General features: G+C 42.8%; 1 long non-coding RNA gene across 3 annotated transcripts; it reads left to right on the top strand.

Moving 5' to 3' along the window:
- The first annotated feature begins 1,434 nt into the window (after positions 1–1,434).
- LOC134511312 (uncharacterized) lies at positions 1,435–11,468 on the top strand. 3 transcript variants are annotated; one of them, XR_010069851.1, is made up of 5 exons: positions 1,435–1,586; positions 1,719–1,852; positions 7,496–7,610; positions 9,012–9,076; positions 9,758–11,468. It is a non-coding gene; the product is annotated as an uncharacterized LOC134511312 (long non-coding RNA). The 3 variants fall into 3 exon arrangements; XR_010069850.1 differs by having other exon boundaries at positions 7,840–9,076; XR_010069852.1 differs by having other exon boundaries at positions 1,704–1,852; positions 7,840–9,076.
- Positions 11,469–11,723: the final 255 nt, after the last annotated feature.

The raw sequence follows: 11,723 nt of genomic DNA, 5'->3' as shown, positions 1-11,723 counted from the left end.
TTGCCAGGCTCAGAGCTGCGAGCCACGGCTTAGCATTCAGGAGAGCTGCACCGAGTCACCAGTGCTTTCCTGATATCAACGCCGCTTGACAACCTTATGCATCTTTCACTGAAGTGTGTTTGAATAATGCTGGGCTTTCATCCTCAGGCCACTGAATGAAACTAAGCGCTTGTATGTGTTAATATTTTGCCGATAGGTGGAGAGATTAATTTTACAAAACATTTGCTCTGGCTCCTGATGAACATTTCAAAATCCTCTCGATAGCTCCAGAAGTGGCAGCGATGGGAACACCTGCAGCAGCGGGAGGTTTGTGGGACACCCCCCTCCAACCCCAATTTGTGCCCTCCAAGGATGAACTGTAGGGGCGGGCGCTTTGGGAGAGGAGGAGGAAGAAATATCAAAATGGGGTTTCTCACGTTGTCCTTGAGCTTGAGCAATGTTGATGATTGGCCAACTGTTATTTTTTAATACCGGATGGCCGGAGTCCAGGGAAGCGTTGTGATGACCTCGACAATCCGGCGCGGTCCGTGGCCTGCCAGCCCCCCTCCCCCTCCCCGAACACCATTTGCAGGTTGCCATTTCTGACAGACCGGTGTTAGTTCTTGTAAATGAGTGATGCTGCCTATAACTCACCTTTACATCTCCCCTGGCGGGCGTCGGGAGGGCTGCGGGTACGTGCTGGCGCCCACAAAGGCATCCCCAAAGGCACGTGCCCACCTACGCTCACCTGCAAAGCGCTTGTCACCGCCTTGACTTACCTCCGTGTGATTGACGATAATTAGGTTTCAGCTGCCTCCTGATGCAGAAATACACACCACCGCAGCGTGGCCGGTTCTGCTCCCGCAGTCGTGCCTCTGAAAGGCTATCGATTCGCGCTTTTACATTTTTAAAAGGTCATGGCAATAATTCCGCCTGAATTGTGCTAAGTGAAAATAGTTGGCAGAGGTAATATGGTTCCTGCTCACTTCCAGAGTAAACAAAAGCCAGTGGTTTTTATTATTGTTTTTAGAGTATTTTAATTACATTTATTTGCCTTGCTCTCGCATCGTATCAATGAACTATTTGTAAAGTTGTAAGGCAAGTGACCTTCAACATTATATGACTCTTGGTTCTGTGCAGAGATATTCTATTTTTCTATTATGTAAGATGTGCTGGAAGCGCTTATCATAATACGGTGCTCACATTAAAAATTAAAAGCATAAGAATAAAAATTGCCTTTTTCCCCTTGTCCTGTCATATATCTGTCCATTTTAATAAGACAAAAATATCTACAGCTCTATGACTGTGGTATTAAATGTGCTTACTTTTTGTAAAATATCATTGTAGTTAAACAAACAGCCTTCTCCGGCTTGACTGGGAACAGATTGTTCCCAACAGTTCGTTTGACTAACAGGCTATATAATGCAATGAGTTAACGTGTTAGAATACACAGTTACTGCAGCCCAAGTGCCCTAGAAAGATGACAGGAAGCTATGGATGGTATGGCATAAATTATTTCAATAGCTACGCTGCAATTAGTGACTTTGTATTCTGTCTGGCTTATGGGACTTTCAACCCGGGCAGAATTCGTGAAGGAGAAAGAGAAGGTAAGATTTTATGCTCCGAAGGAGGCCTCCTATCGTTCTATAGTTTTTTTCCCTATGTTCCCTTTGTTTAAAATTATTTTACTGTGTCAAGCATGTGTACATCAATAGAGCCCTTAGATTTTCTACCAACAGAGCTTTATGCCTCCGCATGGAGCTACTGAAGAAGAGAGCTGAACAATCCCACCCTACACCGCGGGCTTTGCCAGGGTGATGTCCTGTGTGTGAGAGTACATGGATTTTCCTCCTGATCATCTTTAGCATCAATGGTAAGTGACATATGCAGAGATGGAAGCTTAGACGTACTATGTTCCCATGTGCTTCTATTCAGTCCCACTACAGTTGCCGTAATTCACTCCACAATTGATTGTTAATTTACTTTAATACATGTGTCTGTAGAAAGTGGAGCTGATAAATAGTGAGAAAGTATGTGATAGGCTATCTAACCTTCTCCATATAGATGAAACACTACGGAGCTGAAATCCATTCATGCTCCCTGAACACAATGCTGTATTCTGGTTTTCTATTCATAGTGTTGTAAATTTGTCAGCCTAATGGGACACTTTGTAAGACGTTTTCCTTTTTAAGTGCTTTAATGGGAGTAGGTATTACATTGATCCAAAATCTAGCCTAGCATTTCATATCGTGGAGCCTGGAATTGTGTAGTTAGCTGCATAAAAGTTAAGTGGTGTTTTGTTCTTCCCTTTATTTAAAGCTGAATTTTGCCAACCTGATACTCAGCCTACCATTTATATATGGAATAAAACCAGCATGTGGTTTGGCCACCAAATTCCAAGGTCATACTGTATTTTCGTTTGGTATATAAACACAAGTGGAGGTTGTAAGTAGGCAGAGCACGCAGCCAGACTTGCATCTTTTTTCCCTCTTTCCCTGAAGTGGGAGGGCCGTGGCAGTGGGTGTGAAATAGCCACGCTAGGACAGACCCAATGCCCACGGAGGCCGCTAACCTGTTTTTTGACAACTGGAACGCTGACAGAATGAGATCCGTGCAGATATCCAGTGATACTTCCCTAAAATATTCCCCGGCACCCACTAATTTGCAGGTCAAGTACTTCTTAAGCAGAAGTGACGTCTCTATATTTAGTACAACTGATGGATTTTTCTTCCCTGAAAGGATAAAGTGAACTCAGTTAGTCAGTATGATGGGTGGAAGACTTTGGAAACGGTTCACAGTGTGAACATTTATGATCGATCTTATGAGCTCTTGGATGTTGGAGGTTCGGGTCGAATAAGACTGATATTAGGCTTGGTATGGCCAACCCATACAGAAGTCGGGAACATTTGTGTCTAAAGGCCAAGAGGCAGATGGGTACCTGACAAAAATGGACAGTCAATACAAGTCCTGCTGTGAGAGATGTGGAAATGCAGTCAGGCTCTGGAATATTCCTTTTGCCGAGCTGAATTGTGATCCGGTGAACGTCTGCCTTGTACGTAAACATCGTTATGAGGTGTTATAAGTCAGGATTTTTACTGCTGTTCAAATGTAAGTTAGCTCTGATTTCTCCAGCCTCCCAGTATTTTTCCTGATTTAGGAAGAGAAGCATTTTCCCTAAAGCTGTCTAAAGGAGTAAAAGCGAAATATTCTGGGAAATGCTGAGTTAGGAGACAGTGGCACAAGAAGGCGACCTGTGAAATCGGTACACCCGAGGGCCTCGCAGGGAACCCGGCAAAGCCCCTCCACGGGACAAGCTCCCTGAGAGTGCAGAGAGTCACGGGAACCCCCCTGAATCGTAAAGGGCTTTTTGGTTACCCTGCGTGGTCCTGTGCCACCTGCAAGCCTGGGAGTGACCGCGCAGAGCTCTGGCAACGCACCCGCAGCCCTGAACACGTATTGCTCCGCGCTGCCGGGGCTCAGCGCTCGTAGCCCGGGCTTTTCCCTGCCCCTTTGTGTTGCACCCCCGCGCTGGGCTTCCTTTGAGAGGGACTGCATTTATTCCCACAAAAGCTATCAATCTGTGACATTGTTTATAACGGGGAGAAAAAGTCAACATCAGAAATCTTTTCTGTTCCATATAACCTTTGAGATTTATCACGGCTTGGATTTGTCCAAGGGTTGACAGTAAGGTGACAGAATGAGCTGTCTCATGATTTCTTTTTTTGTTTATTGTTTCCCTGTGTATGAAAGGGCTCTATAAATAATAATCACCGATGCAGGCCGGTACAATTGTTAAAGACACTTAACCTTCTGGCTATAACTGTCTTTCGAAGTGGTGTTTTCCTCCCTGGTTAATCGGGGGGCACCGGTGCTGCCGGAAGAAAGACGGCAGAAGTTTGGAGCATGTTGGTTGTGTACTTGGTGAACTTCTGCTGCAGAGAAATGTCAAGGTCAGAACATGATTGAAGAACCTTCTTCCTCTCCTGAAGTCGCTGTTCCTGTATGATATTGTTTTCCACTGTAGAAGGTTCTCTTAAAAATGAGGTTGAGATCCCTAAAGAAATTGCTTCAATCAGCAACAGTGCTTAATGACTGTTAATGGGAAGTGGAGATAGGATAGTAAGTGTTACTTTGATTAATAAGAGAACTGCAGAGAATTTAAATTGTGCCACTGATGGATTATTTTCTTCAAGCTTGATAAGCGCTTCTCATTTGTTCTTAAATTTGGTCAATACTGTTAAAGACAGCAAAATGAAGTATAATTAATTCTATTACTGCTACTCAGACCCAGTGTTACTGGGAAACAGATTGCAATGCAGACAACAAGGTTAGGTAACACTTCTGACAGGTTTATCATATGAGGACCTGTCAGTCCTCAAAAATAGAGAGCATTTTCTCCTCCACGGTTAGAAACTGCCCGGCACTAGTTGCCTCTCCTGGCACGTGTTGGTCTATTTGAATCTGCCACAGAAATATTTGTGGTAAAGAAAGCAGCTGGTTCTGAAGTACGCAGACAAAAACAAACAGCTCCAATTTATTCCTGACCTGATACTTGGGGATGTTGTTGTTGGATTTTGAGTTTGCAGCAGTAGCACTTACATAAATAGCTTTGTTGAGTTCAGTGTTGCAGTATAAGGCCCTGTGAAAATTTAGGACATTAGAGGGCTTGGGAGGGAGAGGTGAGATGCATTTTCTTTCCACTCCAAGATAATAACAACATTTTAATTGTGGACCCCGTGTCTTGTGAATTTAACCCCTCTACATGCTGTTAGGATCCAGCGCAGCGACTAAGACATTTATTACAATACCGTTTTCCCCAAAGGTATTTGCTGTTTCATAATCAACGTCTGATCCCTACCACTCTTGAAGTTCAGCATGAGTATATCCTATGGGCTAATATGGCCCGTGTAATAAGTGACCATTCAGGTGGAGCAGTGAGTCACTGACATCTGCAGAGGTCTCTGGTCACGTGTGTTTGCACATCTCCCATCTCCTGCCACAGTGGGACGTGATCCTACTAAGGATGGGAAGTGCTAATGCAATATAGGTATTTAGGGAGAAGGTAGCAGCGACTCCATGCTGGTGTACCTGTAAATTATCATTATGCTTTTAAACAAACCTATTTGCATGATACAAAAAGTAGGGGGAATATACTGAGAAATAAACTCCAGTTTATTCAGAGACATTTGTGCCACTTCTGAAATCAGATTTTAGCAAAAGGTGATCAGCGGCTCATCCATTCGGATGTCTCGGGAGAAATCCAGGCTATGTGCGAAGGAATAGGGAAACCGTTCTGTGCTTTCATTAGCGGCAGCTGCAATTATCGCTTAATTTAACAGACTCTGCCTACTTCAAAGCCCATGCTTCTCTGATTCTGACTACAGAAAGTCATTGTGTGAGTTATTTCGAATTAATTTGAAACCAGAGGGTGTTGGCTAATAGTATAGTTATAAAATCAGTGAAGGTCTAATTCTGTTATTAAAAATGTAAAGCTTATGTATTATGAATAAAGAGTTCGTTCTCTTCCAAGGATATTCCATAAACATAATTCCTAAAAGTATTGCAAACACCAAAAATGTATTTCAGGCATGAATTTGCGTGCCATGGTGGTTACTCTAGAGTGTAAAAATACATGAAAAACCCCAGCTGGAAGGTTGTGTTTAAAACTTAGACGCAGAGAACAGAAACCAGTGACAACTCCTTTGCCTCTGAAAATCCCTGTTTATAGCTCTGCTGGGATTCCGTGCAGCAAAGGGAGCAACTGAACACCTTCCACTCACTTGACTTGTTTGCAAATGCCTGAGGGTGGCTCACAGGGAATGCGGTGGCCTGACCGAATCATTCCTTCATTGATACTTCCTTGCAGATAACTGGGGTAAACGTTGACGCTGATTGCTAGACACCCTTTAATTCTACAGGAGAGGATGCTGAGGGTGTCATAGTGCTGGCAAGCAAAGAGACGGCACCCAGCATATAAAGAATAGCCGTGGCAGAGGACTGATGGTCTTTGCTCTTAAGGCAGCCGCAAGTGGTCTATGTGTATCCAGCACACACAATGCGTTTACACATGTTTTAAGGAGAAGGCTTTAGATCAAAGCAGAAGCCTTGTGCATCACTCCTCTTTCTACAGGGGACCATTTGTATAGGTGGGCTGGCAACTTTTTTTAAAGATGGCAGCTGGCATCATATATTGCCTCTAGTGCACCAAAGACAAAGAAACTTTAAATCTTAGGTATTATCTCTGTAGAACTAAACAGAGATTTGGAGGCCAAATAAACCTTTCTCTCTCCCAGGTTTTTCTGTTATTCCATTCTCGTGTCTGTCAGCTTGATACAAAACCCCACATATGACTGTAGGTGTGTACATTAGTTTGTTGCCACTGTGTTTTATGCAGCACAATGGAAATTCTGCTGGATAACCTGTTTGCAAAAGTTGATTCACGGTGGAAGAAAGGTAGATCCTATATTCCCCTTTACAACAACTATCCTCCAGAATTAAGGGGTATATATTTGAAGGATTGTGGCACTGTAAATGTACTTTTCTGAAGGGCCTTTAATAGTGTCTGGTTTGTCATAAGCTAAGGCTTTGATGGTTAAAGGGAGACCTGCATGTACCAAGAGCCCTGATTAAGAGAGGAGCACCATTTGTTACAGTTATGTGGGTACTTGGCTATCATATAAGTTTATTAAATCGTATAAAATTTCAATTTACACCATAATATTCTATAAAAGATGGAACACACAAAATGAACAAGTACGCCAATTTCATTCACATATGAGTTGTATTGTTGGTTGTGTTAAAGCTGACATTTTCGGAAGCAAGATTATTTATGCTATAATAGTAATTTCCTGTATCACAGTTAAATTTTGTAGAAGTTAATTACAGATTGAAATAAAATGAATGTGGTATAAAAGCTAGTAAAATGCCAATATAGTGTTATATATTGTTAGGAAGGAGATAATACATATATGTATTTATATAGTACATACATATATACTCATACTCGAGTCCCTGTTCGTTGTGAATATATTTTTGTGGAAATTTTGTGGACGGTGACACTGTCCTGATACTGCATGTTTGGGCTTTGTTCTGTTGCAGAAAGGTGAAGTTACTTGTTTTTAGGCCTTGTTTTCCATAATACTTCTAATTTGCATAGTGTATTATAATGGCTTTCATCATGTTTGCAAAGTCAAGAGGCAAAGTCAGCCAAAGTTCATTTTTCCCATTGGAATAAAATCTTATTCTTTACTTGCGCACTTCTGAGAGTTCTCAGTTAAATGTAGTTGTTGGTATCCCAGTTTGTTTTCTCTTGTTTCAGCCTAGCCATGCTTTAGGAGATTGAAACTTGTTTCTTCTTAGCATATCAGAAAATACTCAAGGCATGCCCAAAGCTTGTGTTACTGTAACTGTATTACAAATTGCTCAGTGGGCTGTTTTTTGGAGGTGGAGTTGTACTTCTAGATTTTGCACTGTGAAGAAGAAAATTTCTCTTTTTTTTTTTTTTTTTTTTTGACAGAAAACCAATCTGAGTTTCACCCGTTCCTGCCTGCTTCTTGCTGGCTTCTATTGTCTTTATACTTTACCATCACAGCAAGACTTGTCAGGAGTATCCCATTAAAACAGTGAGTGAGGTGAGTGGTACTGTCCTGCAAATGCACAGTCATGAACTAGGAGAGGAGTAAAGCATCCTCTTTTAAGTAAAAATGAGTTTGAATAAACAAAGAGGGTGAAAGTCTATGAAGAGCATGTTTGGAAACGCTGTTTTGAGGTTGGGTAGCACTGGAGTGGACCTGGATGGAGCAAGGGGTTGTCAGTGGTCTTGGAGATGATGATTTTATTTACTTACGCTGCTTTCATCAGAGTTCTGGCATCTGTTGGGTTGGAGCACTGGCCCCAGAGGAGATGACAGAGAAGACAAAGCCGTGAAGACAATATGGTCAAAATTTCAAGACCAGTTGTGTGTTTTTGCTGTCACACTGTCAGAATTCACAGCTGGGGGAAGCTGCGGAGCAGCAGAAGTTCCTCTCCTCCTGCCCCTGGCTCATGTGTGCAGCCCTCTCCGGCCGGTCCTTTCTTTTGTCTTGTTCTGGTAGCACCATCACTTATTTGGCGGAAAACTGGGGCTTTGTGTCAGTGTTCCTCAAGATTTTATAGCCCTCAAAGTCCTGCAGACATCCAGAGTGCAAATTGTGACTGTGAGCAGCAGGGGAGAGAACTGAAGAGAGAAGGGGGAATCAGAAATCCCTGTCTTTTGGACTTTGCAGAGTCGCTCTTGGCTGGATAGAGAACTATTTCCTTGTTGCTTTATTGCCAGTCCTGCCCTCGGGTAGCTGTGTGTCATATTCGCAGCCAGAGCGTGAGACACTCGAGCCTTGTAATGCTTTTAAACTAATGAGGGTGCAGTGGATGAGCTCAGGATACATCACGCAGTTTCCAAAGGGCTTTGCGTGTCGTTTACAGCTTGTGCTTCATAAAGAACATCTCTTTTTGTATAGCCTGAACGTAGCTCACCACCATTTTGGAGCAGGCTCGGGAATGTTATCACGACTGGCTTGCTAGGTGAAAGGCTTTTCTATTTAGCTTTTAATAGAGCAAAAGTGACTCTAAATTTGTTAATATTCTTTAGGTTATATAGGACAAATTACAGATAAGTGAATAAGTAATGAAATTTGTAATGAGAATTTCTCAAGTATGAAATGTTGGCGCAAATTAATTGCAGGATTTTACAGCTATTATAGTTTATATCATAAATGCAAAAATGACTAGGGCTTTTTAATTACAGTAGGAACACACTAAATTTTTATGGAGTGCCATTTTGTTAAAGAGGTGCTTTAAACATTAAGAGCAAATGCCATCCGTAACAGCGAGCCCAGATATCTGTGCCACATCAAATAAATATGCTATTGCTATGAAATTGTTCCTCAGATATTGTAATTGACACAAAGACTAATGAGAGGTCTCTTTTCACACCTTCGGTTTACTGTGTCGTCTTCTCGTGGTCATTCTTTCTCTTAATTACTGTGTGTTTGCAGAGGGCCACAGCAAATCCCGTGGAAAAATATACAGGGCTTTTTCACTTACCCTTCAAAGCTGCACGGTGAGTAGCAAAATGTTGGTGTCTCAGTAGAAGTTAATATTATTGTGAAGGGGAAGAAGGAGGATGGCTGGATGCTAATTCTTATTAAATATTTGATGTGTAGAGAAATCTAATACAGTGTAAACTCAAAGAAATCTCATTACTTGGTGGAACACATTGCATACTAAGATAGAGATGACTCAGACTCAAAAACTAACAGGCAGATTTAGTAAGCAAGCACATCTGAAGCAACGTCCTGCTGTTCTTTTCCATTAAAATAAGAAATCTACATATCCTCTGCCACCCTGCTTGTCTAGATGTTTCTCAGAGTCAAGAATATGTTTTAAAAATGTCATTGCATGCTATATTCCTCCCTGGTGATGCGATGTTAAGCTTTCCCCCTCCTCGCAGAGCTGCTCTCAGAGCTGGCTGGCCGGCCAGCAGTAGGTGCCACAGACCCTCCTCCGCTTGCGCGTAGCCCCGAGGCTTCCCCTGAGCCTCTCCTTCTCCAGTCAATAAATATGTTCCACTCTGAGGCTGATGGTTTTGCTTCGGCACATGAGACTGCAAACTCGCGTCCTTTTTCAGTGCCTCCTCCAACACACACCGTGTCACAGACTGCTTCCCCAGCTAAGGTCTCTAATCCATCACTCACAATTCCTTAAGGGGATTAATTAATTTTAAAAATGGTTGTGTTTCTAGGTATGCTAAACATCCTCCCTCAAGGACAAATGCTCATCTTTCCATTTGCACATCGCTCTCGATTCGTGTTATCGGAGTGGCCGGTACTACGCCTTGTATTATACAATACCCAACCCTTGCTTGCGAGGAATTGCAAATGAAGTGATCATCAGAGAGCTTGCTCATAATTAGCTGGTATGCTTCTCCTGAAGGTGAATCTCACTGGAGTGGAGGCGGCATGCAAATATGCTGCCGTCACATCCAGGGGTAGGTAAGAAAGCTTGGAAAAAACAAGCTCTGTCAGGGCGCTGGACCAGGACTTGGTCAGCTCTGGCACTGGCTGGGTAGTGTTAAAAGTGTCCGTTTTGACCTCAGAACTCATTTCCTCGTCTGCAGGTTTTTAATGTGACCCACTTTGTGTTCCAAAGTTATGATAGAAACCGTGGCATAAAAACTGGATATCAGTAAGCTTCTGCCCCCGAGACAGTGATGCTCATAAGGAAGTTCTCTCCCATGCCTAGATGACCACGCTGCTCATTCAGTGCTCGTTGGATGCAGGCTGGCAGCTGATCTGGCTGCTGCTGAATAACATTTCCTTTGCGAGACCAAGGCTTTGGCCTGAGTATTTGCACATCCTTCTCTCTTCTAGACTGAGAAATCTGTCACCAAGAAAATATTAACAAGTCTCCCTTTTGCCTTTGATAGATCACTGGTGTGGGAAGCTGAGATAAAGTTACCTGAGTTTAACTTGGTGAAAGAAGGGCAACCAAATGTCTTCTGAAAAAAGGTGTGTCTTTAGGTCCTAAGCCACACAAAGTTACAGGGATTTCCGTATGGTCACCTTTGGCAGAGAAGTATCCCTGTGGCTCTGTGGTCTACCAGCGCATCCAATTACCTGGATGCCCGTCAGTCTACTGGTGCTCTGGCCTGACCAGTTGCACCGGGGCTGTACAAGCGGGGTTGTTCCAGCCGATCCTTGTCCTACAGCCCATTTCTGTGAATAGCGCAGGACCTACCGTCTCTCCTAAACTCCCCTATGCTATTTCCACAGCGTGGAGGGGTAAAATGCTGCACATCCCATTTCTCCTGCCTTATCCAATCTCCTTGCTGCATTCTGCTTTCAAGGACTGATGACAATCTCCCAAACTTGCTTATTTTGTGCTCGTGAAAGCAAGTGGAGGTTATTTGAGTCTCACCCCAAAAGTTATTGGTCTGAAGGATTTCTCATAAATATGCCATTTTTTTCCTAACTGCATTTCCTGGAGCCCTTCCTCACTTTCTGTCTCTGTTCCTGTTTCCTTACTTGCAAAAAAAAAGAGACAACAAAACTACATGAAATATTGCTTATCTCCCATTTGAGGGTAAAGAATGACTGAAGTTGCTGGAGGGCCAAGGGCGCTTCTCGCTGAGCGCAGTCTGGTCCAACTGTGCTGGGCAGCAAGGGGGGTTGTACCTGCTTCAAAGAAGTCCTATGAAACATCTCTCCTCCACTCTTTTCTGGGATGTGAGCCACATGTGATACCACAATCCAGTAAGACCTTGCTTCGATAAGGTTAGGATTGATCTAGCCGAATAAGATAAAGCAGCTAAGCAATAGGAAAACAGCTAAACAAAAAGCCATACCCAGATTACATTTGCGTTTGTACTCATCGTTGCCTGAAACATACACCTCATCAGCCAACTCCTAAAGGATCTTGCTCCTTTCCATATGAATACAAGAAAAGAATACATGTTCTTGGCAAATTACATTAAAAAAGGAAGAAGAGATGGCTGCTGAAATGTTCTCATTGTAAATGAAGGGCTTTATGTTTACACAAAAACCACTCTTGGAAAAAAGTAATTTTGCTAATGAGATATTCCCATATCTCCTGGGGAGCTTTTCATTGCTGAGGCACTGTTTCAGATCCAGCACAGATCTACAATAAAAAGCAATAACAACTAGCTCAAAGGAATTAATGGTTGAGCTAGCTCTGCAGTAGCGGAGCCT

Source organism: Chroicocephalus ridibundus, chromosome 2 (genome assembly GCF_963924245.1).
Source record: "Chroicocephalus ridibundus chromosome 2, bChrRid1.1, whole genome shotgun sequence".
NCBI classification, from domain to species: domain Eukaryota; kingdom Metazoa; phylum Chordata; class Aves; order Charadriiformes; family Laridae; genus Chroicocephalus; species Chroicocephalus ridibundus.
The sequence above is the reverse complement of the archived record's forward strand: the minus strand, read 5'-3'. Positions and strand labels throughout refer to the sequence as shown.